Source organism: Anolis sagrei, chromosome 2, assembly GCF_037176765.1.
Source record: "Anolis sagrei isolate rAnoSag1 chromosome 2, rAnoSag1.mat, whole genome shotgun sequence".
Classification (NCBI taxonomy): domain Eukaryota; kingdom Metazoa; phylum Chordata; class Lepidosauria; order Squamata; family Dactyloidae; genus Anolis; species Anolis sagrei.
This window is the reverse complement of record NC_090022.1, coordinates 194,198,425-194,213,794: the sequence shown is the minus strand read 5'-3', so window position 1 is coordinate 194,213,794 and position 15,370 is coordinate 194,198,425. Positions and strand designations below refer to the sequence as shown.

At 42.9% G+C, this 15,370-nt stretch overlaps 1 protein-coding gene across 2 annotated transcripts in view; it reads left to right on the top strand.

Moving 5' to 3' along the window:
* The first annotated feature begins 6,180 nt into the window (after positions 1-6,180).
* Positions 6,181-15,370, top strand: part of LOC132767599 (metabotropic glutamate receptor 6-like) — a 70,884-nt gene continuing 61,694 nt past the window's right edge. Inside the window, exon 1 of one of the 2 annotated variants that reach the window (XM_060762723.2) lies at positions 6,181-6,570. The gene's annotated coding sequence lies outside the window, so the exon portion shown is untranslated. The remainder of the gene's footprint in view (positions 6,571-15,370) is intronic. The other variant, XM_060762724.2, reaches the window with a different exon arrangement.

The following is a 15,370-nucleotide window of genomic DNA, read 5'->3' as shown; positions in this document are numbered from 1 at the left end:
CTTTGTCATACAAAACCCATACACGATCAGGTTGGTCTGTTTGGGACACCGCAAACAGACCAAACCACAGCAGAGAAATGTATCATAAAATCATAGCTATTTTCCTGCTTCTTGGCAGGGGGTTGGACTGGATGGCCCACGAGGCCTCTTCCAACTCTATGATTCTATGATACTGTAACATTGGAAAGGGACAAAAGGGTCATCCAGTCCAGTCCCCTTCTGCCATGCAGGAATACACAAAGTACCCCCAACAGGTGGCCATCCAGACTTTGTTTAAAAACCTCCAGAGAAGGACATTCCACCACACTCTGGGGCAGCAGCATATTTCACTGTCAGACAGCTCTTTCCATCAGGAAGTTTTTCTTGATATTTAGGTTGAATCTCTTTCCCTGTAACTTGAATTCATAGAATCCTAGAGTTGGAAGAGACCTCGTGGGCCATCCAGTCCAACCCCCTGCCAAGAAGCAGGAAAATCGCATTCAAAGCACCCCTGACAGTTGGCCATCCAGTCTCTGCTTAAAAGCCTCCAAAGAAGGAGCTTCCATCACCAATTCATTGGTTTGTATTTTGGAGCAAGAGAAAGCAAGCTCATCCCCATCTCCCTGAAGATGGCTGCCAAGTCACCTCTCAGTCTTTTCAATCTTTCCCTCTTTCCGTCATAATACTGTACTTAGAGTGGGATCGTTTAGTGAAATTGGATGGTGGAAAATTCAAGGCAGAATTATTTTTCAAAGCAAAGGACCTTTTCCCCTTAAGACGTAGAGGCAGCCATCAACTTAGGTGGCTATAAAGGGAAATTAGACCAATGTCTATCTATGTGGTGGTGGTGGTGGGGAGGGGGGTAATTTAGACTAAATACATGCAGTTGACCCTCCATATTTGCAAGTTTCACTTTTGTGGGTTTGATTATTTACAAATTTGATTAATATGTTTCCCTTAGGAATCTCTAGGTCCTCCAGCATAACTCTATGGCCAACTTTTGCACTGGAGGACCTGCAGACTCAGCCCTGAGTCCCCTTGGGGAGATAGGGCAGAATATAAATAACATTGTTTATGTTATTGTTATTGTTGTTGTTGTTGTTGTTGTTATTATTATTAGGAGCCCCCGGTGGCAAAGTTGATTAAACCCTTGTGCTGGCAAGACTGAAGACGAACAGGTCAAAGGTTCAAATCTGGGGAGAGCACGGATGAGTTCCCTCTGTCAGCTCCAGCTCTCCATGTGGGAGCACGAGAGAAGCCTCTCACAGGATGGTAAAACATCAAAACATCCGGGTTTCCCCTGGGCAATGTCCTTGTAGATGGCTAATTCTCTCACACCAGAAGCAACTTGCAGTTTTTCAAGTCGCCCCTGACACAAAATATATATATTATTATTACTGTTACTATTATTATTATTAGAGGGGAAACTTCTCTAAGCATTTGTAGGTTCTGCAGTGTCATTCTATGATCAACATTTATGTGCTGGAGGACATCCACGCCAATGGATTGATGCAATTTGGCCGTACTTTGACTGCCATGGCTCAATCTTATGGAATCTTGTAGTTTGGTGAGGGACCAGCATGAGTTGGCAGAGAAAGCTAAAGAATTTGTGAAACTACAAATCCAAGGATTCCATAGCATCGAGCCATGACAGTTAAAGTGGTGTCAATCTACATTAACTCTACAGATTAGATCAGGCACAAACTTCGATGCTCCAGGTGTTTTGAACTTCAATTCCCACAATTCCTAATAGGAATTGTTTACCCAAGCCTGATTTAGATAGAGATATTATTTTAGGTTTTTAAAGTGTTTTTATTTACTTTTTCCCACTGACGTAGGGGTCCTGTGCCCCTAACCCCAGAAAATGTGGAGAGCTGACTGTAGACCATGATTTTAGCTGCTATATTTCTTCCATTTCTAACAGACGTCGTTGTTGTTCATTCATTCAGTCGTTTCCGACTCTTCATGGACCAGTCCACTCCAGAGCTCCCTGTCGGCCGTCACCACCCCCAGCTCCTTCAAGTTCAATCCAGTTACTTCAAGGATGCCATCCATCCATCTTGCCCTTGGTCAGCCCCTCCTTTTTCCTTCCATTTTTCCCAGCATCATTATATTCTCTAAGCTTTCCTTTCTTTTCATGATGTGGCCAAAGTACTTCATCTTGGCCATTTAAATTTTCCAGTGTACTTATGCTGCTATGGCTGGCTAACTTGGAGGAGATAGCAATGGCTTGTGGTGGAGGTGAGGCGACAGAGGGGCCTCCCCATGGGGAAAGCTATCATTGGTGGAAAAGATACATTGGCTTACCGAATAAAGAGATTTTCAAAGCAGGGGTAGAAAAGTGCCTCCAACTCTGTTTGAGACGTATAGTACACAAAGGCAGCCGAATGACAGTGATATCTGAGCCACAAGCCCATCCCTGGGGTGGCGGCAGCAGCAGGGGGCTTCCACGGCTCAGTGAATCCAGACTTTCAAGGTGCTGTCCAAAGCGTCAACCTCTTTCCCGCAAAGAGCTGCCTTGCACAGAAGAAAGGTTTTGTCTTGAAGGTTGTGTGTGTATATGTGTGTGTGGATCTTTATGCTCATGTCATGAACCCGATGGTTGTCAACTCTTTTCAGAAAGTGCTGCTTTTAATAGGATGGTTTATTTACTAATTTTAAGTGATTCGTAATGTGTTTGTTTGAGGTTGGCCTATGAGGGTTGAGACAGAGCTTCAAATCTCTGCTCACCCATGGAAACCACTGGTTGGTGTTGGTACATCATTATTATGTTCACAGAACAATATGATAATTTTTCTTATATTTATATAATAATAGGCAGGTCCCACCCTCTCAGCCTCAGGCACACATCAATAATGAAAGAGATAAAATAAGATAAAATAAAAATAATATATAAAACAATAACAAAATAATAAAATAAAAGTGAAATTTAAACAGTAATAAAACAATAATAATGTGAAAGAGAAAATAGAAAAATAAAATTAAAATAATAATAAAATTATAAAAAAATATTTGTTTGTTTTTAATTTTTGTGTTGCTCTTTTTAAAATGTTTATTGTGGCTAGATGTTAGCTGCCTTGAGTCCCATGGGGAGAAAGGTGGTGTAGAGATGTGTTCATTATAAAGTGTTATTTATAATGTGTTTAAACTGTATTTATAATGTTTATTATAGAGTGTTTAATGTACTGTGTTTAAACTGTATTTATGTATTACATTTATTGCCATGGCCTAGCTGTGAGGGATAGGTTGCCATGGTGACATGACAAGACAAAGCCGAAGAGGAGGTGGGCGGAGCTTAAGGAGAAAAAGGTTGGAAAGTGGCAGTTAAGCTCCAGTCCGGTGGAGGAGACCCGGAGAAGAGCAGAGCCAGTTAAGGGCTCTGGGAAATAGCAGAGTCAAGAAAGGACTCTGGGGAAAGTAGTTTAGTCCGGTGGAAGAGACCCGGGGAAGAGGAGAGCCAGTTAGGGCTCTGTTGTGAAGCTGTGAGAATTCAGCAGTTCTTAGAATTTGTGAATATTTCTTCAGCAAGAGAGCTGAAGGTGTTACTTTGTTAGATTGCTTAGGTTAAAGAATCTAACAGAGTGGGTTTAAGGATCGCCAGTAAGGAAAGACTGGTGATCAGTGGTTTGTTCCGAGTATAGGGCAAACAGTGTGGACATTCACAATAGAGAACTCTGAAATAGTATAAGCCCTTCACTAAAGAAGGAGTTTGTAGATTTGTAACCTTCAGAAGCCTGAAAGTATCTCAAACCAGCCGTTTTGTAACATCAAGCCTTGTGCCAAGTTCAAATTCTCAAAACTGCAACAATTACGTTCTGTTAACAATAAATCTTGTTCTCTTTGTGTTTCAAACCTGCCTCCTCCATTGCTTTGATGCTTGGTGCATTCCACACTACCAAAATCACCTCACAACACAACTAAGGATAAACAGAGACATAAACCAGCGTCTCTAAACATATTGGTGGCAGCTTAATTGATATTTAAAAGAAGGTTCCTCACAGAATATTGGTGACATTAAAGAAGATTAATACTTCCTCACATAATTTTTGGTGGCATCTAGTGGGATTAGCGCAGCTTCGTTACATTTTTGTTGACAAGCGGTGGGATTAACGCTTCGTTACAGGTGGGATATAAATAAATATTATAATAATATCTTAAAATAATAGTAAAATAAAATAAAAAGATAGAAAAATACAGTATTAATAAGGTATACATAAAGTATAAAAATAACAAAATAATAATAAAGTAATCAAAAAATAAATTACGATCCAGTTAGAGCATTAAGATCTGCCAGGGAGGCCCTGCTCTTGGTCCCACCCCCTCACAAGTGCAACTGGTGGGGACAGGGCCTTCTCAGTGGTGGCCCCTCGGTTGTGGAACTCCCTCCCCAGTGACATCAGACTGGCCCCTTCCCTCCTTGTCTTCAGGACAAAGTTAAAGACCTGGCTATGGAATAAGGTGTTTGGGGGAGTAGTGAAATATGGAATATGACATAAATGTAGCAGCATGAATAATGACTATGAGACTAGGCATTATGTTTTAATCTTTTTTAATTGTAATGCGGCATTGAATTTTCCCATAACTGTAACTCACTCTTATTCCCCTTCAGGGTGAGATGGGTGGGGTAGAAATACAGTAAATAAAAAATAAAAATGATAGTAAAATAGTAATAAAATAAAATAGAAAATAATAGAAAAATAAATTAAAATAGTAAATAGTAAAAAATGCAACAAAATAATACAAAAAGGTGAAGATAATAGAAAAATAAAAAATGATAGTAAAATAGTAATAAAATAGAAAGTAATAGAAAAATAAAAACTAACAGTAAAACAAAATAATACAACAAAACTGAAAATAATAGAAAAATAAAAACAATAGTAAAATAGTAATAAAATAAAATAGAAAATAATAGAAAAATAATTAAAATAATAGTAAAATAAAATAATACAACCCAATGGAAAATAATAAAAAATTAAAATAATAATAATAGTAAAATAGTAATAAAATGATAAGTAAAGGTAAAGGTTTCCCCCTGACATTAAGTACTGTTGTGTCCAACTCTGGGGGTTGGTGCTCATCTCCATTTCTAAGCCGAAGAGCCGGTGTTGTCCATAGACACCTCCTAGGTCATGTGGACAGCATGACTGCATGGAATGCGTTTACTTTCCCGCTGGAGCAGTACCTATTGATCTACTCACATTTGCATGTTTTCGAACTGCTAGGTTGGCAGAAGCTGGGGCTGACAGCGGAAGCTCACGCCACTCCCCAGATTCGAACCTGCAACCTTTTGGTCAGCAAGTTCAGCAGCTCAGTGTTTTAACCCACTGCGCCACTGGGGGCTCCCGGTTAAAGATATCATGGAATAATAATATAAAATGATATATAGAATAATAAAAGAGAAAAAGATCAAAAAATAAAATAAAGTATACTTTGTCTAAAGAATCAAATAATAACAAAAGAGCAATCAAGGAATAGAAAAATAAAGTAAAATAACAGTAATACAGTAATAATAAAATAATAATAATACAGTAGCATAGTAAAATAGAAAATGCAAATAAATGAATAGTAAAAGACAATAAAATTCAATAAAATAATAATACAGAAAAAAAATCACAAAACAAAGGAAAACAAATTCAAAATAAGGGTCAAATAAAATAAAGTTTGGGTTGTTGTAGGTTTTTCCGGGCTATATGGCCATGTTCTGGAGGCAATTTTTCTCCTGACGATTCGCCTGCATCTATGGCAAGCATCCTCAGAGGTAATGAGGTCTGTTGGAACTGGGAAAAATGGGTTTATATATCTGTGGAATGACCAGGGTGAGACAAAGGACTTTTGTTTGCTGGGGCTAGCTGTGAATGTTTCAGCTGATCACCTTGATTTGCATTCAATGGCTTGGAAGCGCCTGGGGGGAATCTTTTGTTGAGAGTGATTTCATGTGCCTGTTTGTTTCCCCTCTGTTGTTTTGCTGCTGTAATTTTTGAGTTTTTTAATACTGGTAGCCAGATTTTGTTTAAATAAAGTTTAAAATGAGAGAAAAATAAATTAAAATAATAGTGAAATAAGCTCTCTTAGAATCTAGGAGAGGAATGGAGGGGGGGGGTTCTCCCCCCTCCAAAGAGGGCATGCGTCACTGCCCGCCCCCCGTTTTTCCTTTCCCAATCCCTCTCCCCTCGTCCTCGGGCAGCCCTGGGGGACGGTGCGGCGGCGGTAGCGGCGGGCCCGCGTGGATCGTGTGCACCTGCCTCCCTCCAACACGCGTGCCAAGCAGGAGCAGCCCAGAGGGAGGCAAAGGGGAGAGGGAGAAAGAGAGAGAGATTGGGGGAAAGGCATGAGGAGGGTGGGGACTCGCAAGGGAGAGGATTGAGAGAGAGAGAGAGAGAGACGCGCACACGCCTCCCTCCCATTCGCTCTCCAATCCCCTCCAAAGCCGGGTGCATTATTCCCGCGCGAGGATTTTCCTCCCGAGGAGCGGATTTCCCTGCTCCGCCGGGCGCCGGGCTGCCCACTCGGCCCCACGAGACGGAGATGCGCCCGCCCAGGACCCTTCCCGGCCAGGGGAGGGAGGAAGGAGGAGCACACCCAGCCCCGCAGGTGAGTGAGAGAGTCCGGCCAAGAGCTGGGCAAGGAAGGGAGACGGCTTGGCAGGGGGCGGGCGGGCGGGCAAAGCTGTGCCTCTGGGCATGTGCAGAGCGTGGAGCGCTGCCTCTAAACGCCGGGTCCTCATCCTCAGTGGGCAGGGAATGCTACCCATTGGCATGACAATCTGTGCACTGTTTACAGTGGACTAAGCAGAGGATGCTTCAGCTGTGCTTCTCCACACAAGCAAGCCTTGTGTTATCACTCAGGACCACCTGATGGTACAATGGGTTAACCTAGGCATGGCAAACTTGGGCCCTCCAGGTGTTTTGGACTCCAACTCCCACAATTGGAATTGTGGGAGTTGGAGTCCAAAACACCTGGAGGGTCCAAAACATCTGGAGGGCCCAAGTCTGTCCATGCCTGGGTTAAACCCTTGTGCCAGCAGGACTGCTGACCCACAAATCAGTGTTTCCAATGAGCAGGTCGAGCTCCCTCTGTCAGCTGTAGCTCCCCATGTGGGGACATGAGAGAAGATGAATAGGAGAAGGAGGAGGAGGAAGAAGAAAAAGAAGAGGAAGAAGAAGAGGAGGAGGAGGAAGAGGAGGAAGAAGAAGAGGAGGAGGAGGAGGAGGAGGAGAGGAAGAGGAGGAGGAGGAAGAAGAAGAAGAAAAAGAAGAAGAAGAGGAGGAGGAGGAGGAGGAAAACGAAGAAGAAGAAGAAGAAGAAGAAGAAGAAGAAGAAGAAGAAGAAGGGGGGAGGAGGAGAGGAGGAGGAGGAGGAAGAAGGAGAGGAGGATGATGATGAAGAAGAAGAAGAGGACGAAGAGGAGGAGGAGGAGGAGGAGGAGGAGGAAAAAGAAGAAGAGGAAGAAGAGGAGGAGGAGGAGGAAAAAGAAGAAGAAGGGGAGGAGGTTGAGAGGAGGAGGAGGAGGAAGAAGAAGGAGAGGAGGATGATGATGATGAAGAAGAAGAGGAGGAGGAGGAAGGAGAAGAAGAAGAGGAAGAAGGAGGAGGAGGAGAGGAGGAGGAACTTTATTTTTCTACCCCACATCCATCTCCCCCAAAGGGACTCAGGGCAGCTTACATGGGGCCAAGCCCAGGAAAAATACAATTTAAAACACAACAACAACAAATTAAAATAGCACAAAACAGCATAACAGGAATAAACAAGCATCAAGCAACAGCAGACTGATTTTGGAGGTGGGAAGGAGGACCACTATGCAAACCGGTTAAAGGATGAAGTAGTTCAATAAAGTGGATAGAGATGTATACGAGCATAGGAAATGGCATGGAACAGACCAATTAAACAGGATCAATTCAGCTTAACTTGAAAAAATATATAGTAATGTAATATAGGAATTTAAATTGAGGTCACAAGGATGGTAAAACATCAAACATCTGGGCAGGCATGTAGCCAGGGGGGGGGCTCGGGGGGCTTCAGCCCCCCCCGAAATTCTCATGGTGGTTCGCGAAAAGGCCTTACTGGTGCATTATTTAAACTGTTATGTTTATTAATATCATGATTTGATCACCATACTCAATATATCCCATATGTATGGGGGTATTGGGGTAATGATACAAAAGGTTTGCTAGGGTAGACCCTCTTTCACTCAGACTCAGCCCCCCCCCGAAACTCAGCCCCCCCCCGAAACCCCCCCTGAAAATTTTTTAGCCCCCCCCCGAAACGAAATCCTGGCTACGGGCCTGCATCTGGGCATCCCCTGGGCAACGTCCTTGCAGACAGCCAATTCTCTCATACCAGAAGCAACTTGCAGTTTATCGCAGGGGGAAAAGTCAGTGTTGGGTTTCCATAGCTTTTTTGTGTTCCTGGGACCATGTTAAAATTCTTCAGATGGGAAAAAGTTTCAGAAGATATCAAGTACCCGTCTCAGGTTGACAAGTCTGAAATGAGAGGAAGCAGGGTTTAATTTCTGGACAGAAACAGGAAGGTAGAAATGCCACCCTCCTGAACTGGAAGCCCTTCATCCTCCAATCTTTGTAATGACTCTGCAAAGAGGGAAACTCACTCTGCACCTGCCCAGGGGCATTCTTGTTTATGCTGACTGCCTACGAGCCCAGCTTAAGCAAAGATGGGCGGCGAAAGTCAAAAAGAGTGCTTCCGATGTTCACTGTGGAATGGATGCATTAACTGGGTTGCTGTGAGTTTTCAAGGTTGTATGACCATGTTCCAGAAGCATTCTCTCCTGACATTTCACCCACATCTATGGCAGGCATTCTCACAACCTCTGAGGATGCCTGCCATAGATGTGGGCAAAACATCAGGAGAGAATGCTTCTGGAACATGGCCATACAGTTCAGAAATCTCACAGCAACCGAGTGATTCCAGCCATGATAGCCTTCGACAATGCATTAACTGCCATGGCTCAATGAGATCGAACACTAGAAGTTGTCATGTGGTGAGGCACCAGCGCACTTGGACAAAAGGTAACTAAAAACCCTGAAACTCTCATTACTCCACGGCAATTAAAGTGGTGTTCAGCTGCATCCATTCCACAGTGTAGATGCATTCTAGATCATAGGCAAGCTCCATAAATGGAGGAAATTATGCATACGCTTCTTCTGCACAGGTCAAGAGGGTTGAATTACTTACTGGACTATCGTGTCCATAGAGAGGGATGGTTCAGCTTGTCACATTTAAGCACTGTTTCTTAAACTGTGGGTCCTGACCCCAAGTGGGGTCCCTTGGCTCATTCTTGGGCTCCTGAAAAAAATTGACAACAGTAAAAAGGTTGTTTCTGAACGTCAGTCATTTACACAAATCTGTTAGCAACAATGTGCAGTGTTTACTGTGAACTCTACAGAAGATGTGTTGTTGAAAGCTTTCATGGCTGAAATCGCTGAGTTGCTGTGAGTTTTCCGGGCAGTATGGACATGTTCTGCAGAAGGTGCTTCAGCTGTACTCCACAAAAAGGAAAACCAGCCTGTTTATCAAGCCTTGCAAGTGTTTATTTGTATCAGTAAATGCTTCAGTTTTTATATATGGTTTATATACCATATAATCGGGGCTGCATAAAAAAAATATCAGCAGAAAGGGGTTGCGAGTGGGAAAGGATTAAGGAACTGGTGTAAAGAAAGGGAAAAGAACTGCCTTCAAAAAATACTATAACACGGTTTCTCACCTGGAAAGTGATGCGAGGGTGCCTAGTTTCACTTGCCTGGTTTCCAACAAAGCTCGCAACCTCTGAGGATGCCTGCCATAGTTGTGGGTGAAACGTCAGGAGAAAATCCTTCTGGAACATGGCCATACAGCCCGGAAAACTCACAGCAACTGAGTGATTCCAGCCATGATAGTCTTCAATAACACATTGATGGGGGCGGGGGGAATTATGATTTTTCTGTGGTTGATATTTCTTGGGTTTTGGTAAAAAACAGTTCAGGCAAGGTCTGGCACCTTGCTCCAAAGGAGGATGACATTCCTCCCTATCATTCCCCAGCCCTAGCAGACACAAATAGATGTCCTCCAGGTTCCCAATCGTAGAATGAAAGAAACGTTGGCCTGGAACCCCATTCTGAGATATAGCCATCCAATGCCTGCGTAAATACCTCCAAAAACTGAGACTTTGTGAGGCCCCCTATTCCAGTCTTTAACAGCTCTTACAGAAAAGGAATTATTTCTAATGTTTACATGGATCTATTTATCTTAATTTGAGCCCATTGGTTCAGATTCTAGTCTCGAGAGCAGCAACGAACAAACTCCGCCTTCTCCATGCATCCCTTCAGATACTCAAAGGTGGTTATCATGTGGCCTCTCATAGTCTCCTCCAAGCTGAACTTACCCAAATCACCAAGCCATTCCTTGTAGTCCTCAGAGATGGATGGCAATGAGATCAAATAAAGGTTTGGGTTGTTGTAGGTTTTCCGGGCTATATGGCCATGTTCTAGAAGCATTCTCTCCTAACATTTTGCCTGCATCTATGGCAAGCATCCTCAGAGGTTGTGAGGTTGCTTCTAGAACATGGCCATACAGCCCGAAAAACCTACAACAACCCAGTGATTCCAGCCATGAAAGCCTTTGACAATAAATAAAGGTTTAAAGAAAATTTAAGGACAGCTGAACCGTAAAGAGATGCCTTCTGTCCCACACTGACAAATGCCTGCTTTGGGCAGCTCCCACTCCATTTCAATGGGCTCCATAAAGGAGCAGGTTCTGGTTAACTGTTCCCATAGAAAATAAGTATGTGAAAAAGGCTGAGAGGAGACATGATGAGGACCATGTGTGTGTGAGAGGGGGGGGGTCATAGAGAGGAGGGAGCAGACTTGTTTTCTGCTGCCCTGGAGACTAGGATGCAGAACAATGGCTTCAAACTACAGGAAAGGAGATTCCACCTGAACACAAGGAAGAACTTTCTGACTGTGAGATTTGTTCAGCAGTGGAACTCTCTGCCCCGGAGTGTGGTGGAGGCTCCTTCTTTGGAAGCTTTTAAACAGAGGCTGGATGACCATCTGTCAGGAGTGCTTTGAATGCAATATTCCCGCTTCTTGCCAAGGGGTTGGACTGGATGGCCCATGAGGTCTCTTCCAACTCTGTAATTCTATGATTCTATTCCACGTGTCCTTTGCCATAGAAAGAGCCTAGAAACTCTACCTGGAAACTTTTGGATGATACTTTCCAGGATTTGCCAGTCAACATGGCCAATGGCCATCATGGCTGGAGGATCTTGGGAGTTGTAGTCCAAAAGGTGACTTTTCCAAGTGCAGATCGTAAGTCGGCAATAATGACAAACCTGTCACCTGTAGCTTCCACCATTCTTTGCTTGAATCTCTTAGAAGAAGTACCATGTCAGACATTAAATCTCTTAGAAGAAGTACTGTGTCACATTAAAGCAAATTATCTCTGTGGGCAAGCAATGATATTCATGAACTCCATTCAGGTGGTCAATGATAATGTGGCAGATCAGTCATGAATAACTGACTTTGGCTCTGCGCTGATTTCTTATTTTCCCATCACAGATATTCTGTCTATCAAATATGCTGCTGAAACAGTTTAACAAATCCCTGGTCTACATTTTGTGATTTTCAATATATGGTACTATCACAAGCTCCTATTTTTCCTCTAAAACTCTACTACTTGAGGAAGCCTTCCTAAGGGGCTTGATATTAGTACCTGCTATTTTCACAACAGTGCACTGGAATTGATGGTGATAAAAAATGTTATTAAAATATGAGTTTGGTATGTACTTTAATTTGCAGTAAAAATGCATCCGTGAAATGATCCACTAATTTGTTGTTGTTCTGTGCCTTCAATTTGTTTTTGATTAATGACATGAGCCCAGCTTGGAAAGAGGTTCACTGTTGTATAGAGGATTTGTTTTTAGTTCTTCAAGTGTTCTCACCACCATACTTTACAGTTCAACAAAACATAAAACTGCATCATGCTGAAACCAATGGATTTCACAAAGCAGCAACAGTCTGTTTGTTCTTGATTAAAAAAAACTGTCTTTTATATTTTCTTCAACATTTTCAGTCTGATGGATGATGCTCTGAAGAAATTGCACACAGGTGATATTGTTCCTTGGCAGTTTCTGACAGGCAGAATGCTACAGGTCTTGGCTAAGGCTAGATTTAGTGAGTGAGCACTCCAGTGGATTTAGACAGCCATTGAATACTTCTGCGATATAATTGCTTGTGCATCACTAATGTGGCCACTGAAATGAGCAGCTCCATCATAACCCTGTCCACACAAGCATTGCAAGTTCAGCCCAATTTTTCCAGTGTTTTCAAAATAATGGCTGCAAGTCCTTCACCTGCCATATCACTAATCTTCGCATAACTTCCTCTCTTATTCCTACCGTTTCAAAATCAATGTGCCTTACTGAGAGCGATAACTGTTCTGAGATACTCACATCCAAAGTTTCATCTGCCAAAAAAGAAAAACACTGTGATTTGGTCGTGTCAGGAGTGACTTGAGAAACTGCAAGTTGCTTCTGGTGTGAGAGAATTGGCCGTCTGGAAGGACGTTGCCCAGAGGACACCAGGATGTTGTGATGTTTTAACATCCTTGTGGGAGGCTTCTCTCATGTCCCTGCATGAGGAACTGGAGCTGATAGAGGGAGCTCATCCCCGGGTTTGAACCTGCAACCTGTCGGTCTTCAGCCCTGTCGGCACAGGGGCATTGTAACTTTCAACAATGTTTTGACTATCTTGTCACCACAAATATCTATTAGTTCATTCTGCATTTGAGGACTAATACATTGGGCATTCATAGTTGTTTCAAGATGACTTTTCAAGTCAGTTGACCTCATTACACAAAGGGTTTTTGGCCCCTTGCTCCTCTTTGGCCATGGAGCCTGCTGAGCACCATCACAGGTTGCAGGCCCTGGCCCTGCCTCATGGAGGGCCAAAGTGATGAGGAAGCATCACAAGATGCTTTCTCGCCAATAATGGGAGGTAAGTCATCTTTTGGTTAAAGTTTTTTGGGACTTTTCCCTGTTAGATGGGGGCAGGGGCAGGGCACATTGCCACCCTTTCCCCTATCTGATTGAGGTAGGAACAGAGCACCAACAGGCCTTGCTCCGATGGTGGAAGGAGGGAGTGTGCGCGGGTCTCTGCAAGGCACCATGTGCGTCTTCCGTTTTGCTGGTGATTGCCAACAAGTTGGAATAAAATGGGGAGGGGCATTGGAATGATGAGGTCCAGTGTCTCCTGATCTTACAGACGATCTCAACAAGGCCCTGAAATGATCATCATTGTGCACATGTTCTTCACAGGTAATAGGTCCTTAATCAATGTTCCTTCTTAAAGCCAGTTCTTGGCCACAAAGGACAATAATTTCCACAATTGGCAGAAGTTTCTTTCTGTGGGTTGTTGTAGGTTATTTCAGGCTATATGGCCATGTTCTAAAGGCATTCTCTCCTGATGTTTCTCCTACATCTATAGCAAGCATCCTCAGAGGTAGTGAGGTCTGCTGGAACTAGGAAAATTGGTTTTATATATCTGTGGAATGACCAGGGTGGGACAAAGAACTCTTGCCTGCTGGAGCTAGGTGTGAATGTTTCAACTGACCACCTTGATTAGCCTGGCAATTTTTTGGTGTGGCTTGTTAGTGCCTGGGGGAATCTTTGTTGAGAGGTGATTAGCTGTCCCTGATTGTTTCCTCTCTGTTGTTTTGCTGTTGTAATTTTAGAGTTTTTTTAATACTGGTAGCCAGATTTTTTTTCATTTTCATGGTTTTCTCCTTTTTATTGAAATTCTCCACATCCTTGTGGATTTCAGTGGCTTCTCTGTGTAGCCTGACATGGTGGTTGTTAGAGTGGTCCAGCATTTCTGTGTTCTCAAATAATATGCTGTGCCCAGGTTGGTTCATCAGGTTGGTTCTTTCTGTCTTCTGATTTATTCTTATTGTCTTTATTATGATGATGGATTACATCAAGATGCTTTTTTCTGTAAATTAGTAAGAAGGCTTCAGCCAAGCACAAGTTGTTCTGATGTTACTCTGTGTTTTGGTGTCTATTGAAAACTTCTATTGCATCTTTCCATCGCACAAATGGTTTAGCAACCAATGGACCAAGCTTCTGATGGCCACCTTTATCCCAACTTCTGATGACCACCCTTTATCCCAAAAAGGTGCACCTTGTACATGAGATGAGTAGACTAACCAGGGAAATCTATTGAACAATTTGGTTTGGAAACTTAGATGCCTCTTCTTATCCACAGGAAATACATATCCTGGCAATGGAGTCCATGAATTTTGCACTAACTGAACTTTAACTTTGTTGTCAGAAAAAGTCTTGTTCAGATGTAATCCAAGGTCTTGAACAGACCTTACTCCTGTTCCATGGTTTCTTTGGCAGGGCTTGGATGAGATGGGCCAGTGGTAGACACCGCAGTTTCCACGGTTTCCTCAATTTTCACCTGCAATCCAGGTGTGCATGTTCTGGGGTCTTCATCACTACCAGCTGCTGTAATGGTTTTTAACCTGCTGCCTTCTTGGTCTTCAATATTTGACTTTTTCTTTTTTGCCATGAACTCAAAAATGTTCAGTTGCTTTAATAGACATTTAGGCATCTTCTGGAGTCAGGTGGATGAAAGGAGGAAGAGCAAGAGCAAGAGAAAAGTGCTGTGACTACTTTCAAGCAATGTAAATTGGCAGAAAGGCAGGTTATGATAGTATAAATAATCAAAATTCGGTTGAGATAGTGAATTCTGTTCTGGAGGAACTCTAATTTTTGTTTCTCACAGACTGACATTGGGAATGGGATAACCAGTTAAAATTCATGAGTAAACCAAGGTTTTTTTTTTAACTCACACCAGAAGCGATTTGCAGTTTCTCAAGTCACTCCTGACATTGGGGGGGGGGGGGGAGCCTACAACATTTTAGGGGGAAGGGGCTTGAACCCCTAATACCCCCCCCCTTCCTGGCTGGGGGCTTGGATGTACCAATTTTCTCTATGTGTTTGTGTGTGTGTATGATGTGGGAAGGGGGACAGGGAATGACCAGTGAAAACGAGGGAAATTGTTTTCCTCCTTCAACTCCTCCCTGTAAAATAGGCTATTCTTCTCTGCAAAGCACCTTTTTTTGGCCTTCTCCCAGATAATGCAACAGTATAGTATCAAGTATTCATTTACCAGATTCCCATTGATTCAATGAGTCTAGTCCTGTTGGGATTAACAATTGGATTTGAATCATAGACTGCCTGGAAGTCCTATCTAGGCTTGCTGGAGTGGTCAAGATGTCAGCAGTTGTTAATGAATAAGAACACACACACACAATTAAAAACCAAAACAGTATGCTTTTCCCTGTATCTACTGGGAAAGGCGTCACTCTACCCCTCCCTCCTCCCCAAAGTGCAAAA